Genomic DNA, 18839 nt, shown 5'->3' with positions numbered 1-18839 from the left:
GCACGGAAATGTTTTCTTTGCTCGTGTTTCAGATTGAGTGTCTGAAATCCATTTGTAGGATTTGCAGTAAGATCATTTATAATTTGTCATTTGAGAATGACCATTGTGAAGAAAGCCTTTGCTAAGCAGAGCAATAGGAGTGTTCATATGTCTGGTGTGACCTTTTATTGAGAAGGCCCTGATCCTGGGTCCTTGCCCTTGGCTGGTCATTTGCAGGGCCCGGGGGAAGAGTGCCATGGCTGAGCTTCTGACGTCTGAGAGAGAAGCGTCTCTGCCCATTGGCAAAGTGACCTTAAACATGGTGGCTGGGGGGAGACGCTGAAACTGGAAACATTAGCAATATTTTCCCATCTCAAGCAAATGAATGCCAGCAAATAACCTGCTACAGCACACCTAGTGGTTGCAGAGGCTCTTTTGATCCTATAGATTTGTACTGTTGTGACTCACATATAAAATAATTCCCTGGTAACTAAACGGGAAATGTTATGTTTTACCATAGATCATCAAGGAAACACAGCTGAACTACAGTTTATGTACATTTTCATACACCAAGACCTTAAGACACCTAGATAAAGTACAAACAGCTGAACTATAGCCAAGTAATATGTACTGTACACTCTTATGTCTTAATTAAACACGTACAGTAATACTTCTTTTACTTTTTTGTATATTTATTGAAGCAATGAAATGACTATTTTCTAACCAGCAAATTTGATTCCATATATATTAATGATGTGTTAGAAAGAACATTCTATTAATCTAATCCATGGGTTTAGTACTGTTCATCTTCCCTGCAATGCAGTGCTATCTGGTCTCAGTTGTTTTCCTCTACCTAGGAATGGTGTATTAGATTTTTTAAGCAATATTTTTAACAGCTTCATATGAGGATATACTGGATCCGTTCCCCTCCACTGCTTTCATGGTTGTATGAATCAATTGATTCATAGAAGAAACAGTGACAGAAAGGTAGATTGATTTCCTGGGTTTATTCATATCTCATAAGCAACACAGGCTCCAATAATACCTACAACCAGGACATCAAGGGAAAAACACAAGGCAAGCTGAAAACAACAGCTTTTCAGTGAAATTTGGGAGCCTTTTCACATACGGTGTGTTTTCAACCCAGTTTAGAGCCGACACATCCTGAAGTGGTCTCTGTCTGGTTCAGTTACTCTGAAGGGGATTCATATACATTTTCAAACCAACCAGACCACACTCGGTTATGAAGACACTGCCCAAATGAACGATAATAATGTGAACGGGCCCTGTGGAAAGCACAGCGAATACCACTGCATGTGCTAATCATATGTAACATCTGTATTACACAAGGCTGAATGGACACTATTAACTGTTGTTTTGTGATTCTGTCAAGATTATACCATCATTATTTACCGGTGTACAAATATTTAAAACAATGCTGTTAAATACTGACTAGGGGCCTCATCTCCTTTGACTGTTTATACAAGTTTGACATGCATATGATAGCTTGTGACCTGTACTGTGTGATAGCACTGTTGAAATAAATGAAAGCACTGGCATTTAGGCAAAATTAATCTTATTAAATAATGGACAGTCCACAGGAAGAAGTTTTCATTATTCTTATGAAGTGTCTTTGTTCTAATGCAATCAACATCCCATTTTGACCTTGGATAGTCAACTGACTCTGGTTTGATTACCCAAATGACTTTGCTGTTATTACCCAGCTGACTTTCACTGAACAGTGGTGTTGGTGACAAATTTAATGCACTCAGTATGCTGGAAATTGCACCGCAGATGTAATTAATAACCAGTGCAGAACATTTGATCATGGCAACAGTGAACTCTAAGGTGTGTCCACTTGTACACCATAATACTCTTATTATGTGGACCTGCAATTTTCAAGGAATGCTGGTTAGAATGAACCCTTTCCTTCTTAGAAAAATCTGCACAAGTTTAGAGTACTCCCTAGAAAAGACAGCTCGGGTAAGATTTTTGGAACATGCATTATTTTGACCTGTCCAACCAACTGGTTAGGCTGCTCCAAGAGTCATCAGAGTGTATCATCAGTGGATCTTAATCCAATTGAGCGTGTTTGGGGTGAACTTGAGGGATGTATTAGTCACCACGATCCTCTGCAATTGCACCACCTGTGTGAAATATTAATAACTGAATGGATTAACATCTTCCAGCACCTTGAGGAGTTTATGGCAAATTACATTTAATAGAGAAAAGTGTAAGGTACTGCACGCAGGCAATACAAATGTGCATTATAAATACCATATGGGAGATACTGAAGTTGAAGAAGGAATCTATGAAAAAGATCTAGGAGTTTATGTTGACTAAGTAATGTCTTCATCTAGACAATGTGGGGAAGCTATAAAAAAGGCCAACAAAATGCTCGGATACATAGTGAAAAGTGTTGAATTCAAATCAAGGGAAGTAATGTTAAAAATTGACAATGCATTAGTAAGACCTCATCTAGAATATTGTGTTCAGTTCTGGTCACCTCGCTACAAAAAAGATATTGCTGCTCTAGAAAGAGTGCAAAGAAGAGCGACCAGGTATGTCATATGCAGACAGGCTAAAATAATTTAATCTGTTCAGTCTTGAACAAAGAAGACTACGCGGTGATCTGATTCAAGCTTTCAAAATTCTAAAAGGTATCGTCAATGTCGACCCAGGGGACTTTTTCGACCTGAAAAAAGAAACAAAGACCAGGGGTCACAAATGGAGATTACATAAAGGGGCATTCAGAACAGAAAATAGGAGGCACCTTTTTGGAGGATAATTTCAGGAGAATTGTTTGAGTCTGGAACCATCTCCTCAGTAATGTTGTTGAAGCTGACACCCTGGGATCCTTCAAGAAGCTGCTTGATGAGATTCTGGGAACAATTAGCTACTAACGACCAAACGAGCAAGATGGCCCGAATGGCCTCCTCTCGTTTGTAAACTGTCTTATGTTCTTATGTGTCATGTCAGGGCTATGAGCGGGGCAAAAGGTGGCTCAACTGGATACTAGGTACAGGTCCTAAAAAAGTGGCCAGGCAGTTTATGTTATAATATACAGTAGACAGGGCTTCTGTATCCCTTACAGAGACTAACAACACTTTCGACTGTAATGAATATCACCTGGTGTTACAAATCTGTGATAGATCAAACTATAAAAAAAAAAAACAGTTCTGAGCTGATCAGAACCCCAAGGGGGGTACACAAAGAGCCCCCATAGAGTGTCAGAGGGCGCTGGGTTTAGCCCTGATAAGGGAATAAAGGTCCAGTTTATCTTCTCACTTGTACTTGCTGATGTTACCAACTGATGTTTCAGAAAAGTCAGATTGACGTAACATCTGAAACATTAATTTCATTTATTCTTTAGTCCAGGCACTTGAAGAAAGCTAGCAAATGTTTTGCAATCCAGAACTAAATGACTCATGGCTGGCAACATGGTTTGCATATTGATTTATAGGCTGAGCCATCCTGCCTTACAGCGGAATGAGCTGTGGAACAGTGAAGCAGGAAACAAGCAAACTCAGCACATCTGGCTCAGGTAATGTGGAATGCCTGCTCCCTCTGGGATCGCCCTGGGTAAGGGCGTCTGCTAAGAAATAAATAAGACTATCCCTGTGCTTCATTGCCTTCCCTTCTGTTAATTAACAAATGTACTGTGTGTGTGATCTCACCTTGCCCTTCAGATTTCAGTAGGTTCCATGTTAGCATTTTAAGTGTTTCAGTTAATCACATGAATCACATTCTACCCTAAAACATTGAGTAAAATACAATTATTTTCATTTATTCAATTTTATTAAGCAAAAACTACTATGACACACCACAGCAGAGATGGTAGTTTTGGATAAATACCTGTCTGAGTTGTCTTCATATTTAATATAACAAATTACTGTGCTTCTCCAGTACAACACAAACCCTGTGTATAGCACACATCCTGGGTATAAAACACTCCCTGTGTATAATGCAGATGATTGAGCAGCCCTGGGTTGGATTCATGATATAATGCAAACCTCTTGTGAAATGTGCACCACTTGCATACTATCCTATCAAAAAACATATAATACTATATAGAATAATATACTATAGGAGTATAATGTGCGCCCTTGTATAAAATGCTCAACCTATAACGTGCAGAAATTCTTTTGTAAAAGGATGCGTGTCGTATTCTGAAATTCTTTTGTAAAAGGATGCGTGTCGTATTCTGAAATTCATGGCAGATTTTTATTTTTTAATTCATGATATTTCCCTTAATAATATACACTAAATAAAATAACTCATTGATATATGTATATAGATTTTTAATAATGAATTCTGAAAAAAAATGAGGAAAATGTGGTGTCCTACAGACGCATGCATTTTTAAAATAAAATGTAATTCCTTGGTGACTCTCGCTGCATGCTTACCATACGTAGCTTTGTGCTCGGCACACTCTGACGCAGATATAATTTAACAGTTCTAAAATATAGCTTTGCTGAACATGTAAGTACATAAGCTTCCTCCACCCTGGAAACCTCCTTGTCACAAATATTCAAGCCTTGTCTGGTATAGCTCAGAAAACAAAATAGAAATTAAAAAGGGATCACCTTTTATTTTCAAAGGTTTTGTTTGTTTCACAGAAAACGTGGAGAGCTGATCTGTTCAACACCTGCTTATCAGGGAAATAGCTTTTTAAAATATATAAATATACATTTTAATGTGTACAGGGACCTGCTTTTTTAGCATGAAGTTGACATATTTTTAAATGTACTTCGTTATCATTGTCAGATTCTTCTGTGTGATTTGCACCTTAGAAGTAACAGCTTGTGTTCTTGGGCACATCAGCACCTAGATTTAGTGAATTCTGAACAGAGCTAATATTTGTTTCTGCAAAAACAAAACATACTCAGAGTTCAAAGGGATCCACAGGCCTCTTATCAAATCTCCACAAAAATCTTGCAGACCATTTCTCCTAATAGTCAGTTTTGGGCATAATTAAAATGTACTTTTTCCTACCCACATTCGAGCATATACAGTAGTTTGTTCTTGCAATCTTTAATTATGTTGAGAACAAAGCCAACATCGCTTCCTACAGGAAGTTATGTGCTGTTCTGTCTGCAGTACATTAAACACATTGCACATTACAGCAAGGTGTATGAGGCTATAATTAAGTTAATTACAGACAGCGTTTGTCGTGGGCATGTACTGTAAGACTTACCTCAGTGGATCCTATGACATTCAGAGGAACGAGTCCTGCAAGTTTTCAGCATCTGAAGAAGGCCATTCATCAAGCTGTATGTCAGATTTAATGCTTTTCCTTCATTACTGTTATTATTGTTATTTTTGTTTTTGGTTGCTTGTGGTAACCTTTGTTCTTCGGTGAAGCATTGTCTTCATTTTATTTGACGGTTAAGGGAATCGTATCTGCCTGTACTGTAGATATTTGCTTCAAGATTAAAAAGTTTAGAGATTTAACCTTTGAAATAAAAGCAGATCTCCTGAAATTGAAAAGAATAGAGGAGAGGGAGATATTCTTGAAGGGATGCAGTATTAAGAAGGAGTCATTTCTTAACACAGTGTACAACAAGATGTTGAGAGATAGTGCTTGGCTAAAGCAGTGTCCATAGACTTCCTTTACCTTCCTAACAGCTTCTATTGCAGCCATGCAATGCGTTATAGCAGCAGTATAATGGAAAGAAAGGAACACAAGTCCTTATGATTTCTAAAGGGTATCCCTTTCAGAATACAGAAATTTACAGTTTAAAAAGAATGCAATCAGACACGTATAATCACTCAGACCTGTCCCATTATTTCTCAGGGGGGAATGAGAGTACTTTGACTGTTCAGTTGGTGTGATTTTAAAGCTCTTGTCAGCCTGTAGTATATAAGCTGTATTGTATACATACTGTATATAAGTGAATTAGACCAGAAAAAGGGAATGTTCCACGTATTTAACCAAATTGTGCTTGGAAAAGGACCCTGCCGGAGTACTGCACAATGAACGCAGTGACAAAAAGCTATTAAGGGCTGGAATGGGTCATTAGCTGCAACCTCTCAGAGGCATTCCAGCTAATGAACTAGAGGGCTCTAACGGAAACCCCTTGGCCAACCTCTCGGGAAAGAAGACACGCTCTAATGGAATCAGACAAGGTAAGAAAAACGCTAGAATAAACAAAGGTGCTCTGGATGATTGGTGTTACCCTAGGTGTGTGCTCTGGATGATTGGTGTTACCCTAGGTGTGTGCTCTGCCTTGGGTAGCAGCATTGTTCCTCAACACTGAGATGCAGTTTAGGGTTTCTAAGTCACATGGGGGTTATGGAAATGTTTAATTTTGATATTAACACAGGCTGATGGCGACGTTCCCTGTGGCCAGTAACTACTAAGACTGTCTATTAGATTTGACCTTGTTAAAGATGTGTGAGTAAGAGGAGTAGGGGTGGTCTCTCAGTGCCATTCTCTGACTGAACAAGCCTCAACAGGTGCGGAGAAGGGTTAGCACGATGCGCTCCTGATAATATGCGTAAACAAACCTTGACTGAGAAAACCAGGGATAACTCTTGGATACAGCTATGTATGGTATGTTATTGAAAGAGGTTTTAAACCCAATATTGTACTTTATAATTACAGAACAGGAAACATTTCGGCAACATCAGCCAGCTTATGGGAAGAGGCATTTTAATACGCAATCCAGTGTTGCCAGACACAGTCAGGGTTTAATTTCAGAGGCATTGCGGCGAGATACCTAATGTACAAGCCTTATTCATTTAAAAGTGTTACATGCCCTATTCTACACCATGTATTGAGCATGTATGATTTGTAGGGGGTGTAGTCAGTCTGTTCCATTGTATCACTTGCAGGACTACAGATACTTCAATAAGGAAGCAAGCGCTGTAAATACTGCAGACAGAAGGGATGCTGGCTTTGATATTGGCAATATTAGTATGGAGTTTTCAGTCATGATTGTTGTTACAGGAAATAATTCTGACACATGATTTCCAAATTCCTGTGGCACTAACTGTCAAATGCTAATTTGTAGAATTACTCACATGATTTGAATAAGACATGTTGAAAAATGATTCAACCAACATTGCTTATTGAAAATGTTCTTACAACTGAACATTTCCTTTTCATTACACATTACGAAACCCACCTTTAAGCAGAACATCATTCTTGCAATGATTCACCATTGAATGACAAGTGCAGTGCAAGAACTGTAGAAAACTCCAATTCTACTGCTCATTTCTGTTGGAACTTTAATTCTTATGCAACTGCACGAGGTCCTTGGATTCCCTGTAAGCCAGGAAGCCCCAGAGAGAATTCATATTTTTTCATCACTCCAAGTGCAATGGCTGTCAGACGCTGCTCAGCTAAAAACCAGTATATCCATCCCCTTCTTTGAGAGCCCATTTGTGCCAGAGCAGATTGTGATAACGTTGCTAAAGGTTTATTATTCAGGGTACATTCTTCCCTCTTGGCCTGTAATTAAGAATCCACGACCCAGTCAATCATAGATATTTGCAGCCTTGTCAGCTGTCTCTATGAATAGCTTGAGTTGGTGTAAGATCCTGTTAAATAATAATCCAAAAAATATATATTTTGTTATCCATTTTCAGTACTGTACTAGACAAAGGATACATAGAAACAGAGACACATGGTCCCCTTTTTTCAACTATCTCTGTTTCATCTCAAAAACCTCTTTAAAAAGCTTACCGCTTTAAATTGGGAAAGTCGAGGGTAATCGCGCTGCCACTAATGAGGCACAGTCTTTAGTGTTTGTCAATTAGCTGTGATTTGTCCCAGGAAACACTCGTTCAGCACAAAGAACCTTGGGTGCATCCAAACTAAACACTGTTTAGAGATTTTAACTGAAGAAAAAAAAAGCAGAGTGACGGGTGAAAAAAAAGGATTTTGCTTTGTGGATTAAAGTGGGGGAGGACTGCACTGGAGCACTGCATTAGGCACCTGTCACAGCCTGAGACAAGACCCTTTAGACCTTTTCTTTACACAGAAGCTGTCCAATAGGGGGTACTACTGTAAACAAAACAAGCTGGGGTGGGTCATGTTTATTGGAGGCGGTGTTTAGTCCTCTGGCTTTAAAAGAGGTTTTGATTCGGAACTCACTGTGGCACTGACTCACTGTGTGACCTTGAGAGAATCTCACCAGACCCCCTGGTGCTCCAGTCCCAAACATGGCTGCTGCAACGCTCCACCAAGATAGAGAAAATATATCCAGGGTCAGACTTTACTGGTTTAAATTTGTCTACCCATATACAGATTTACTGTGGTAAAATTGTCAGTATTGTCAGTTTACTGTGCTTTTTTTTAACCACGTCTTACAGAACATCATGATGTCACTTGCAAGTAAAAATTCCTCTACTGTAAATAAAGTAACTGTTTTTGTCTACATGAAATCTATTTGCTTTAAACTTTATTTGGCATTTTATATACCCTCTGGCTGCCCATTTAGAGACCACTAATAATTGTTCAAATTTTCAAGTTCACCAGGAGTTATTGTAATTTCATATGCCTATACTGTACGTCGTGTTTTATACATTGAAATTATAAGAAATGTAACATGCACATGTAATTTATGTGCGGTTCAGTAACCAAAGATGCTGGGATCAGAATGACCAATATTAAGTCCTACCCAGTATTAACTTTGGCGAAAAGTGATCAGACCTGTTCCACAATGCCTTCCAGTAATAAGCATGCAGATTGGAATTTAGCTGCGTCATAGGCGTGTACAAAATAAGCAAATAATGCACTTTCTGTATGACAGGGTTGTTAATCATTTGCCATAGCATATCTGTGTCAGTGCATGATATTTCGAGCTCATTGGTTTGAGGTCTTCTTTGGAAGAGCAGGTGAGTTGAATATTAAACAAGCATGGGTTATTTGAAAAAAAAAAAAACTAACAAAACAAACATACAAAGAATTTGTATCTGACTATGGACTTCTGTTTATTCACTTACAATAAGAGTTTAGAGGGCCGTTTAGGATTACATTTTTAATATTGTGACAAGCCAATGAATGTTGTCTTTGGTGTTTAGACACTGTGGTGTTTAGAGAAATGTGTGGTGGTCTGAATGTTTTCTGGTTTATGAATCTGTGAGAGAAACATATGGTAGTAACAAATGAAATTCTGTATTTTAGCATATTGGTTTATTATAGTCAAACTGCATTTACTAGTAGAATTTTGTGTTTTACAGAATAAGTACACGACAAAGTGTGTGAGGTTTCACAGACTTCCTATTTTGTGCCTCTGTAGTACATATATATATATATATATATATATATATATATATATATATATATATATATATATATATATATAAAAAACTGGATTTTAATTGTTACACTGAGTTTTGAGCTCTAATACACAAATGGATCTTCCCCCTGCTTATTCCACTTGTGGGACTTTGACCACACCTTGGTCTGGAAATTAACATTTTCACAAAACTTAATGGAATGTTTCAAAGTATGTTTATTTGGAAAGTGTTTACACCTACATTATAAACCATGTTTTGAAAACATAGAATCCACTGGTAAAACCTCTCTAAAACAGCTGAAAGGGTTTTAATGAACTGCAAACTTGATTGAATTAATTAAAATCAGCTGTCCCCCACCCAAACATTCCTTAAAACAATCCTTGAAGTCTTGTGAAAACGACCCATAAAAGCCTTGCTGTCAGTATTGTGGACAGACACCAGGTACCCCAGCATCTTACCTGAGTAAATAATGGAGTCTCAATGCACAACGCGATCACTTTGGTCTAACAGGAATTCTTTCCTTTGTTGTGTTTTATTTCATTTTTCTACTGCTCAGAATTTTGTCCCTGCAGCTAACATGTTTCCCTACACAAGCAATACATAATTTATCAGTCTCTCACATGAAATAATAATGAGGTGATTATGATGATTTGTAACATGGAAAACTATTTTATTGTAATAGTTAAGTGATGTATTTTTGCAAGCGCCTGGTGGCTGGGCTGAATGTTGTCTTTTTTTAAATATGCTATTAGATTATTTCCTCCTTTTTGAATGGATACAGCCTGGCTGTCAATACATCTTAAGATAATTTAAAACCTGAAACAAAAGTCCACACCATGTGTTCTAATCCTGTATATCTCCTTGTGTGGGTTTAGAGAACTGAAGTCATACATAAACAGTATTGGGTGTGAAAGATATTTTCCTTGCTATACAGTACACTAAATAAAATAGTATATTATCCTGAATCGGACTGAATGCCAAATCATTGTCGTTTCTGTCTGCCATAGTTTGGCAGTCTTATCTCTGAGCCTCGCTCCTATGCACTGCAAACCAGTCATTTTCCAGCTGTTTTATTGGCTATAGGACCCAATACCAATCTATAGAAAATATCCTAATACCTGTCTGCAGCACTGTCAGGTTTCTTCACCTGGTGCTGCATTCCAGGTGAGGTTTAATTGAACTCTGAACCTTCCCATGAGCGCAGTGATGTAATGTGTTCTACGGTTTCTCTGTTCTCTGCTGACTTACACATTGGCTTAATTTTGTTTGTCAAGCCAGAGAAGTGAGCTAGTGCCTCAATGTTTTTGGTTTACTGTCTTGTTTTTGTGTGGCCTAAAACTGTTTAATGCATATATATATATATATATATATATATATATATATATATATATATATATATATATATATATATATATATATATATATATATATATGCACTATGTTACCATATATACTGATATATGAAATTGGCTCATACTATTCTGGTTACATTGGTATGTCGAAATATGTAATTATAGATGCACTTGTGCATTTGCATCACCATTGAATGTCAAGGGGCGTGTTGCCCTTTGACATGTACTGTATGGCAAAGTCACTTGAAAATGTTGACGTAGGTAGTTAGCAGTCAAGTGCTCTGGTCAACCTCATCTGGATCCAATAAAATTACAACCTGCAGATGGAAACAGCTACATACAGTATGGTGTTCACCGGCTAACAAATAAATCTGATTTGAGTGTGAGGCAAGCTTTTTATTCCGCTGCTGGATATTCTCGTAAAATGCATTAGCCATGAAATAGTGTACAAAATCCCTCTCCCCGACCCCCCCCCCCCCCCCCCCCCCCAATGTGGTGTGTTTCAATTTGAGCACGTTGAACCAACACATGGCTGAATTATATTAAATTATGTAATAAATCAAGCATTATTATCTAGGGGACGGGAGGTGCTGCGCATGCAGCTGTACAGCTTTCCGATTTCACAAACTGCGCTGCTGACTGTTTACTGTGATTTAGTTGCTTTTTCTTCTTTTTTTTTACTGGGAGTGAGGAACGTGAGGAGAGGATTTTTAGACAAATGTGGTTTATGTCTTTGAAGGTTACTTGTGTGTGGCATGGGTTGTAAAAGACTACAGCATTTTACCAGTGATTTCCCGTTTTGTGAAATGGAGCGCCATTTACTCAGTCTCCCTGCTCGTCCAATGCTTGTTGATACTTTTCTTCTGCTAACTGGTCTGAGAACCCCCAAATAGATATTACCTGTAGAATGGTGTTGGCTACTAATAGAAGAAGTCCAATGATAATGAAAAATTGCTAGTTTTCCCCCCTGTGCATATTGTACATCCTGGTCAAGTTCAAGTAGAATTCGTTTAGCTGTGAGTTTTCCTCAGTCATGTTTAAATTCAAACTGCTAATGTACAGTGTGGCTTCATCTGCAACTTGCTGCTGTTTTGTTTTTATCCTTTAGGGTTAGATTTCTACAGTATGAAGCGCATTTCCACTCAGAACTCTAAACTTAAAATGCAAATCACGTTTCTTCTTCAAACAAAAGAGCAATGCAGAAAAAACCTAAATTAAATTATTCAGTTTTTAAATTTCTACATTTATATTAAATTCCAGATAGAAATATGTATCGAGATTTTCATTGATTTTAATGTTCACCCCCAACCAAAAGATGTGACACAGCAGCAATTTTTTTTTTAAAATGGGTTATTTGTATTTGATATCTGTACAGTGGTTTTAAACACGCCTTTCCCAGTGCTGGTATTAGCTTACACAATTCCTATATTATAAACCATAGCCTTGAGCTCCTGTTATTGTTACTGGGGTGTATTGTCATCTACAGTACATATAAACAAAGGGACAGGGCTTGAACTGGACTGATTTACTTTGTTAATGTGATTATAAGATCAAGTGGAATTATTTTTTTTATCAAAAATGGTTAACTGTGAACGAGACTGTAAACAAATCCTACTGACTAAAACAAAACCGGTTTAAACCTGTTTTCAAAACCGAAAAACACACACACGATCATGACACACTGAGATTCTTCATAGTAATCTTGACAGCTTTTTGAGTGAAGCCAAGAGCAAATTTCAATCATTTCTTCAGCCAGCAATTTTAAAACTATGATCCCTGTTTTGTGCAGCTATTGGCAATTTGTTATTGAAGTGTAATTATTATTTTTTGTTTGTATGCAGGAATACTTGTTTTTAAGTTTGAATATTAGGTGTGTGTATAAGTTTTTTTTAATAGAATAGTTTTTGAAGCATTCCAATTCTCTGGAGAGGTTTCCCATGTTTCCCATTGAAACGTGACCCTTGTGGGTTTGAGTCACGTTTTTGTAAACTGTATTACAGGACTTTGATTGTTCTGTTAGTTACTGTTCTTAAAGCCTGCGAGTGGTTCAGGAGGTGGAGCAGTATCATAACTGATTAGCTTAAACCCCTGGATGAATCTCACTTGTTTGCTGCCTCCCCCCTCTGCCAACCCTGAAACAGTCTTCCTTTTCTGGCCAGGTTACTGGACTCGGATGCTCCTCATCATGTCCATATCTAAAGTACATGTTCTGGAATGAATTGGCATGGGAGATGTAAGGGCTGTCTCTTAGAGGGTGGTCAGAGAGACGACAGTGCATCCAAGACTTTGGTCAAATGCCCTAGGTTCTTTCCCTCAACTACATTGTTTGACATTCCTAACTTCAACAGAAGACTACTGCATATTAGACAGCTGTTTGTAAGAGTAACAGAACTGCTTTTCTCTTTCGTAGTGCTAACTGGTGTGTTTTGGTATGTGTTAATGTTTAATGTGGATTCGTGCGCACTGCAATTCGTTCAGAAGCACCACCGGGGGTTAGAATAGTTGATTTAATCCAACTTGACAAACTAGTTAAATATTGACAAGACTCGGAGGAGCACACAAGAGCTCAGGCTAGAAGACCCCGGCAAGCGAACAGCTTCCCGCATGACTCCGGTGCTGGCTTTTTTGCAGCAGCAGCTATAAAACAAAACCAAACAAAACAATGATCCATTTAGGTGATCATGCTATTGTCCATGTCTGTGGAAGTTTTTGCAACGTTCCTCTTCTTCAGCTGCTGTTGGTAAGTCATTTTTTGGGGCATTCTGCAATGCTGGATGTTGGTCGTGCTTCTGCATTTGTGCATGTGGTTCATTACAGATTGAACATCTATGCAATTGCATTTTACAAGTCATGTTGCAATTCTGGGTGTTTTGTTAAAGTATATTGTAAATGTAAGAGGGTTTTGGCTGAGTCTGTAGCAATGTTGTAATGTAGGTCAGTGACCCACTGAGTGTTAAAAATTCTGCATACTTTATCATACTTTAACCACGAATGGTCATGAATGTTAAGGCTTATTGTTTAAAACGGAAGTGACACTGGTTATGTTTACAGACTGACTAGTTTAAGAGAACAATACTCTGGTAGACAAATACTTATAATTTTAAATGGTAAAGTTCAGATCCTCTCCTTGGCTTCATTCATAATTCATGCACTGTCTCCTTCTGAAATCTGCTGCATAGGTACATGACAGCTAGAAATTGCTTCCCCACTGTTACACTAATCTGTACTACTTGGTTCTGCATTTAGATTTTTTTTCACCGTAAACACAAGTCAGTCCTGCTGAGAAAGGTGTAGCCGTTGCTGGTAATGCTCATATTTCTGTGTTCTGCTCATATTTCTTTTCAGGTTTCTTTGACACTGGCATTATACATGGTTTGGATTTCTCCTACACTGGTATTGTAATTGTATTCCCAACGGTGTTAATAAACTTTTCTGAAAGGGAGTTTGATGAAAAGACCCTCCACTTTGTCGGCAGCAACAAAGCGTGTCACACTGCAGACGTTTGTTTGTAACTCCACGTCGGAGGTTCTGTATATGATGTGCCAAGCTTTGCTCTTGCCTGTGGGGTCTCTTCCGTCTGTCTCCAGCACAGCCTGTTTGCTGGGCTCAGTCCAATGCCTGCCAATGCCTTCATTTTAGAGAGCATTCAGCATGTAACAGATTTCCTTAACATGATAAAAGATCACCTGCCTTAGTTTACCAAAGCCTGAGGGCTTCTGCACTCATTGTGGAAATTTGTAACTCATGTATAATGAGAACGGCTGCACTGACCTATTAAACGGAGAGGGGGCAGACGCTGGCTTCTCTACTGTAGCTACCAGCTGCAGGATCTTTAAAGAGCCTTTCAACAGTGGCCTTGCCATCTATATTAAAATGTCCACCCAGCTGTGACAACTTTATACTTGCGGAATGATTTTCTCTTTCATTAACGTGACCGTGTTTTGTATGACTGATTTCAAAATGCTATACTGTGGATACGCATTGCTGAACAAATGTTACAATGAGTTGAAACTCTGGTATTATGGGGCATCCCTCTGTGGAAGGACTGATGTAGTTAAATGCATCCTGCCAAAAACATTCATAATTTAACTGGACATTAAGTTTCTCAATAGACATGTTTAAAGAACAAACCCTTGAATGCCCTTGAGTAAGCCTGCAGCCTGCTGACATCCCAAACATACCTCAGGCGCATGGCAACCTTTTTCTATATGCTCAGACACAGCTGCTATTAACAGCTTTGAAAATACCTGTAAGCACAACAGTATGATGGTGTATAAACATACTTAATCCAAATCTAATGATTTTAACAGAGGGTTTTATTGATAAGTTTTTGGCTCACCTAACAAGATGATTCATTTATTGTATATGTCAGTTATAGTATGTGCTCATAAAACAATTCTCCTCACAATAATGTAATGCTATAATGATCACACTGCCAGAGGCGGAAAATAAATAGTTACTAAAATATGTATTTACACAGCTCTAATGAATGTCAGTAAAATGGCAGAGGTTGTTTACATTCCTCTGAAAGTACCACTCTTGTTTTATGTCAGATGTATTTTAAAATGGAACAAAATATTCCTGGTTGATGAATGTTTGAAATGACATGGAATAGTGTGAATGCTGATGAATGCCAGGAAGAAAACATCACAAGTGTTTATGAGTGTCAATGTCACAATGGACAAGTGTCCAAGTGTCCAAGTGGTTAAGTGGATACAGGTGTATCTTCTGTCAGAGACAGTAAGCATGTAAGTGCTGGGAAAGGGTCACAAAGTTGATGCATGCTGGTATAAACATGCCCCTGAGAACTCATTTGTATTTGTTAATGTGTGTTGTTATTATTTTTTTGTCATACTCTGTTACCCACTGAGGATGTACAGGATGCACTATCCTACAAAATTCCAAATTTGTATATTTTCAATATTAGGGTAACACTTTACATTAAGTGTCTCTTATTATTGTGTATTTACATAGTAGTTACTTGTTAAATACAAGTGTACTTACACATAATTATAATGTAATTATGCATAGTTACAATGTACTTATTGTGTAATTCACAATCTAACCCTATCCCTAACCCTAACTCTAAACCTAACCCTAACCCTTTTCTAATACCATTGTGTACTCAAATATATTATGCAAAAATATACAATACTTAGAGACCAATATAGTATGCTTGTGTTTATACTATGAATACATTTAGTCATTTTGTTTAGTATAGTTTTTGCACCGGCCAGAACCACTGTTTAAATGAAAGTTACAAAACAAGATGACAAATACATACAAAAGACATACATTGTGTTACATAATAGCTGCAGCACTGTCTGACATCATCTAAACATAGTCATAATTGTTTTTAAATTAGGTTCTATATACATGGAATCTTTTTTTGTTGATGCATGTAGACACATATGTTACATGACGGGTTATATCACCGATGATATTTATCCTTGTTTCTCTGACATGATTATTTGTCAAGGTTACAAAGAAAGAACGCTTGTGATTATGTATGTATAGAGCACTCAGCTATCAATTAAAAATGGAACATTTCCACATTATCAAAAAACAAAACAAAACAAAAAAATAAATATATACTGACAAGCAATGCAAACGCCAAACAATGAGCCGTTTTAGGAAAGCTGCTTCCCATTGATACAGCAGTGTTTAAATCACATTCATTGTGACAGGCTTGCCGTATATGTTTGCCTAAACCCTTCAATAATAGACCCTGTCATCATTCACATGTTTTATTGCCACAAACCAATAAGCCCCCTGCAGGTGAAACACTTGGCTGTTAAGTAGAGAGTCTGAGGACCTTTGACCCTTTGCCCATTATACAAGGAGGCCGCGGTCAGTGGGCTGCCACGCTTCACTCCAACACCCATCTGCTCTGCCAGCTGGCCATCCGACACCTGGGAGGGGGCTCTGGGAGGGGGTACTGGGAGGATGGCTTGGAGGAGAGTCAGCTCAGGTATCAAAGAGCTGCAGCCTAGGTTCAAGAGGCCACAAACTTTCATCCCCAGTGCATTTCTGAGTGAGTGAAAGCTATTTGTTTACAATCATCTCAAAATATATCTACAGTGAGGCTTGTGTGTACTGTGTGTGTCTCACATGGGATTAAGGTCAGAGTGACACTAACAGCTTTAAACTGTTTGGGATGTTTGTTTTTCCTTCATTTAATGGAAGACCATTGCTGAATGTGAGAGTTCATTGTGCTTCTAGACTGAAGCTAAGAACTGAGGAATATCACATTCTGAAAGACTGTTATACAGTGGAATCCCACCATTAGGACCACCAAAGAGACTTAGAAGATGCTAGTTGGGTTTCTTATAGCTTCCCTTCTGTATTTATGATGTAGTGAGCCCTATTAAATTATTCCAATTTGTCTTTCAATTTTTATATGAAATCCATGAGGTACGTGAAATTGCCTTGCAAAGACTTTAAAAAAAAGATATATGGATTAAATACTATAGCAAAGGTAATATACATACATGACCCTCTGTGTTAAAGAATGTTTTGATAGATTTAAAGTTTCATATGTTGTTGTTGGTTTCTTTTACATACATATAGAAAAGTTCCATGAACATACAGCTTTGTTTAATTAATTAAAGCAGACCTTAGAAAAGTATTTCAGTATCTTTACAGGAAAACTATAACTAACTAATTTAATAGTTCAAACAGTGAAAGAGGTCAAACAGCTTGGCAGCCTAGAGTTCATTATATTCCCCATTTTGTGTTAATGAGAAAATAATGTCAATTTCTGCTCCACTGTATCCAGCTCAGCATTAAGAATGCAATAGAATTCCTCTGAAGGGATTAGTATATAGACCCTTAAAGTACTTTTCAAGAAGATAATTATCAGTGTGATTACAATGTCCTTTAATTCGGGATTATTTCAGTGTGCGCAGTTAAGCCTCGTAATCCTTCTGGATAGGGACAACTCGGTTCATTGCAGGTTTTACAGATGGGGCTTTCATCTTCTCCAGATGTATTAAAGACACACTTTGCAGGAAAATTATATGGGGAACACTAAACTTTGAATGGTCATTAATCTAACCTTTTCAGGACTGCCTATCTCCAACACAAATTCATTACATTGAGTACCTCTTAATGTACTGTATGGTAAAGGGTTGCTCTCCCCCACATGGTTTATTTTGTATTGTACTTTCCTGTGCTGCAGCACAACTTGCACATGGTAGAATATGATATAAACAATAGACTACACGTTTGGAATTTGTTGCGTATTTTCTGGGTTCATAATGGGTATAATCATGCCACTCTATAATTATATGGATTGTGTTGAGTAATTGATTGTGTTGACAGAAGTTAATGTTGGTTTCCAATGTCTGTTGTAACATATTGCAATTCTCACTGTATGAAGCAACCACTACCTTGCTAGCCAATGGGGTAATAACATTTCACAAAAACTGATAATTTACATTTTACATACAACAAAATGATATATGCAAAGGTATAGGGTTAGGATTGGGGTTAAGATTAGGGCAGGGGTCAGGGTTAGGGTTATAGTTAAATTAGAGTTAGGGTATGGGTTAGTGTTAGGGTACATTAGAAGAATAACTACATTTTAAACTTCAACCCTACATTTGTATTGTTGTCACCACTGAGGTGATGAATTTAGTGGTACATTGAGATTGACAAAACATAATCTATATTCAGACAGAGGGCTTACCGTGTTCTGCCTCTTCTTACTTATTGCTGGATGGATGTCACTCTACTGGAGTGAGGCGGTACTGCAGTTCCCATGGTTATACAGTCTCTTGCCTTTAATGGGAAGTCAGCCCATGGTACTAGAGTTTGCGGAACATAATTCACTAGAACCTCTGATTAAAACGATATGACATATACAAGTAAGCTTTAGTCTGCGGTACTGTATTGTACCTCTATTTAATTTGCTTTTATTCTGACTATGTGAGAAATGAACGTGTTTCCCAGGCAGCACATTTGGAATGTTGGAGAGGACAGCTTTGCCTGGCAATATGAATGCATTGAAGGCGTACACAGTACTTCTTGGGCCCCTTTCCCTGAAAATCATTCAATAACCGCTGAGTCAGAGAAAAAGGCTTTTGTTATTAATGTACCTTTATCACTGTCAGTTAGAAGCCATTTGTTTTAACAATTGCTGGTCAATCTGAAAAAGGTGTTTTCTGTGCCCTTTTCTATTGTCTGTGTCTGGTTTATAGGGCAGACATGTATGTATGTTTTTTATTAAACAAATATGGAGAGCTTAGTTAACAAACA

General features: G+C 37.9%; 1 protein-coding gene across 5 annotated transcripts in view; it reads left to right on the top strand.

Moving 5' to 3' along the window:
• The window catches only part of LOC117409405 (nck-associated protein 5-like), a 195036-nt gene that overhangs the window by 27145 nt on the left and 149052 nt on the right, over positions 1–18839 (top strand). The window contains exon 1 of one of the 5 annotated variants that reach the window (XM_059032413.1): positions 8743–8823. The exons of the other annotated variants lie outside the window; for them this stretch is intronic. The gene's annotated coding sequence lies outside the window, so the exon portion shown is untranslated. Of the gene's footprint in view, positions 1–8742; positions 8824–18839 lie in introns of those variants that run through there. 5 annotated transcript variants of the gene reach the window in all.

Source organism: Acipenser ruthenus, chromosome 10 (assembly GCF_902713425.1).
Source record: "Acipenser ruthenus chromosome 10, fAciRut3.2 maternal haplotype, whole genome shotgun sequence".
NCBI lineage: Eukaryota > Metazoa > Chordata > Actinopteri > Acipenseriformes > Acipenseridae > Acipenser > Acipenser ruthenus.
The sequence above is the reverse complement of the archived record's forward strand: the minus strand, read 5'-3'. Positions and strand labels throughout refer to the sequence as shown.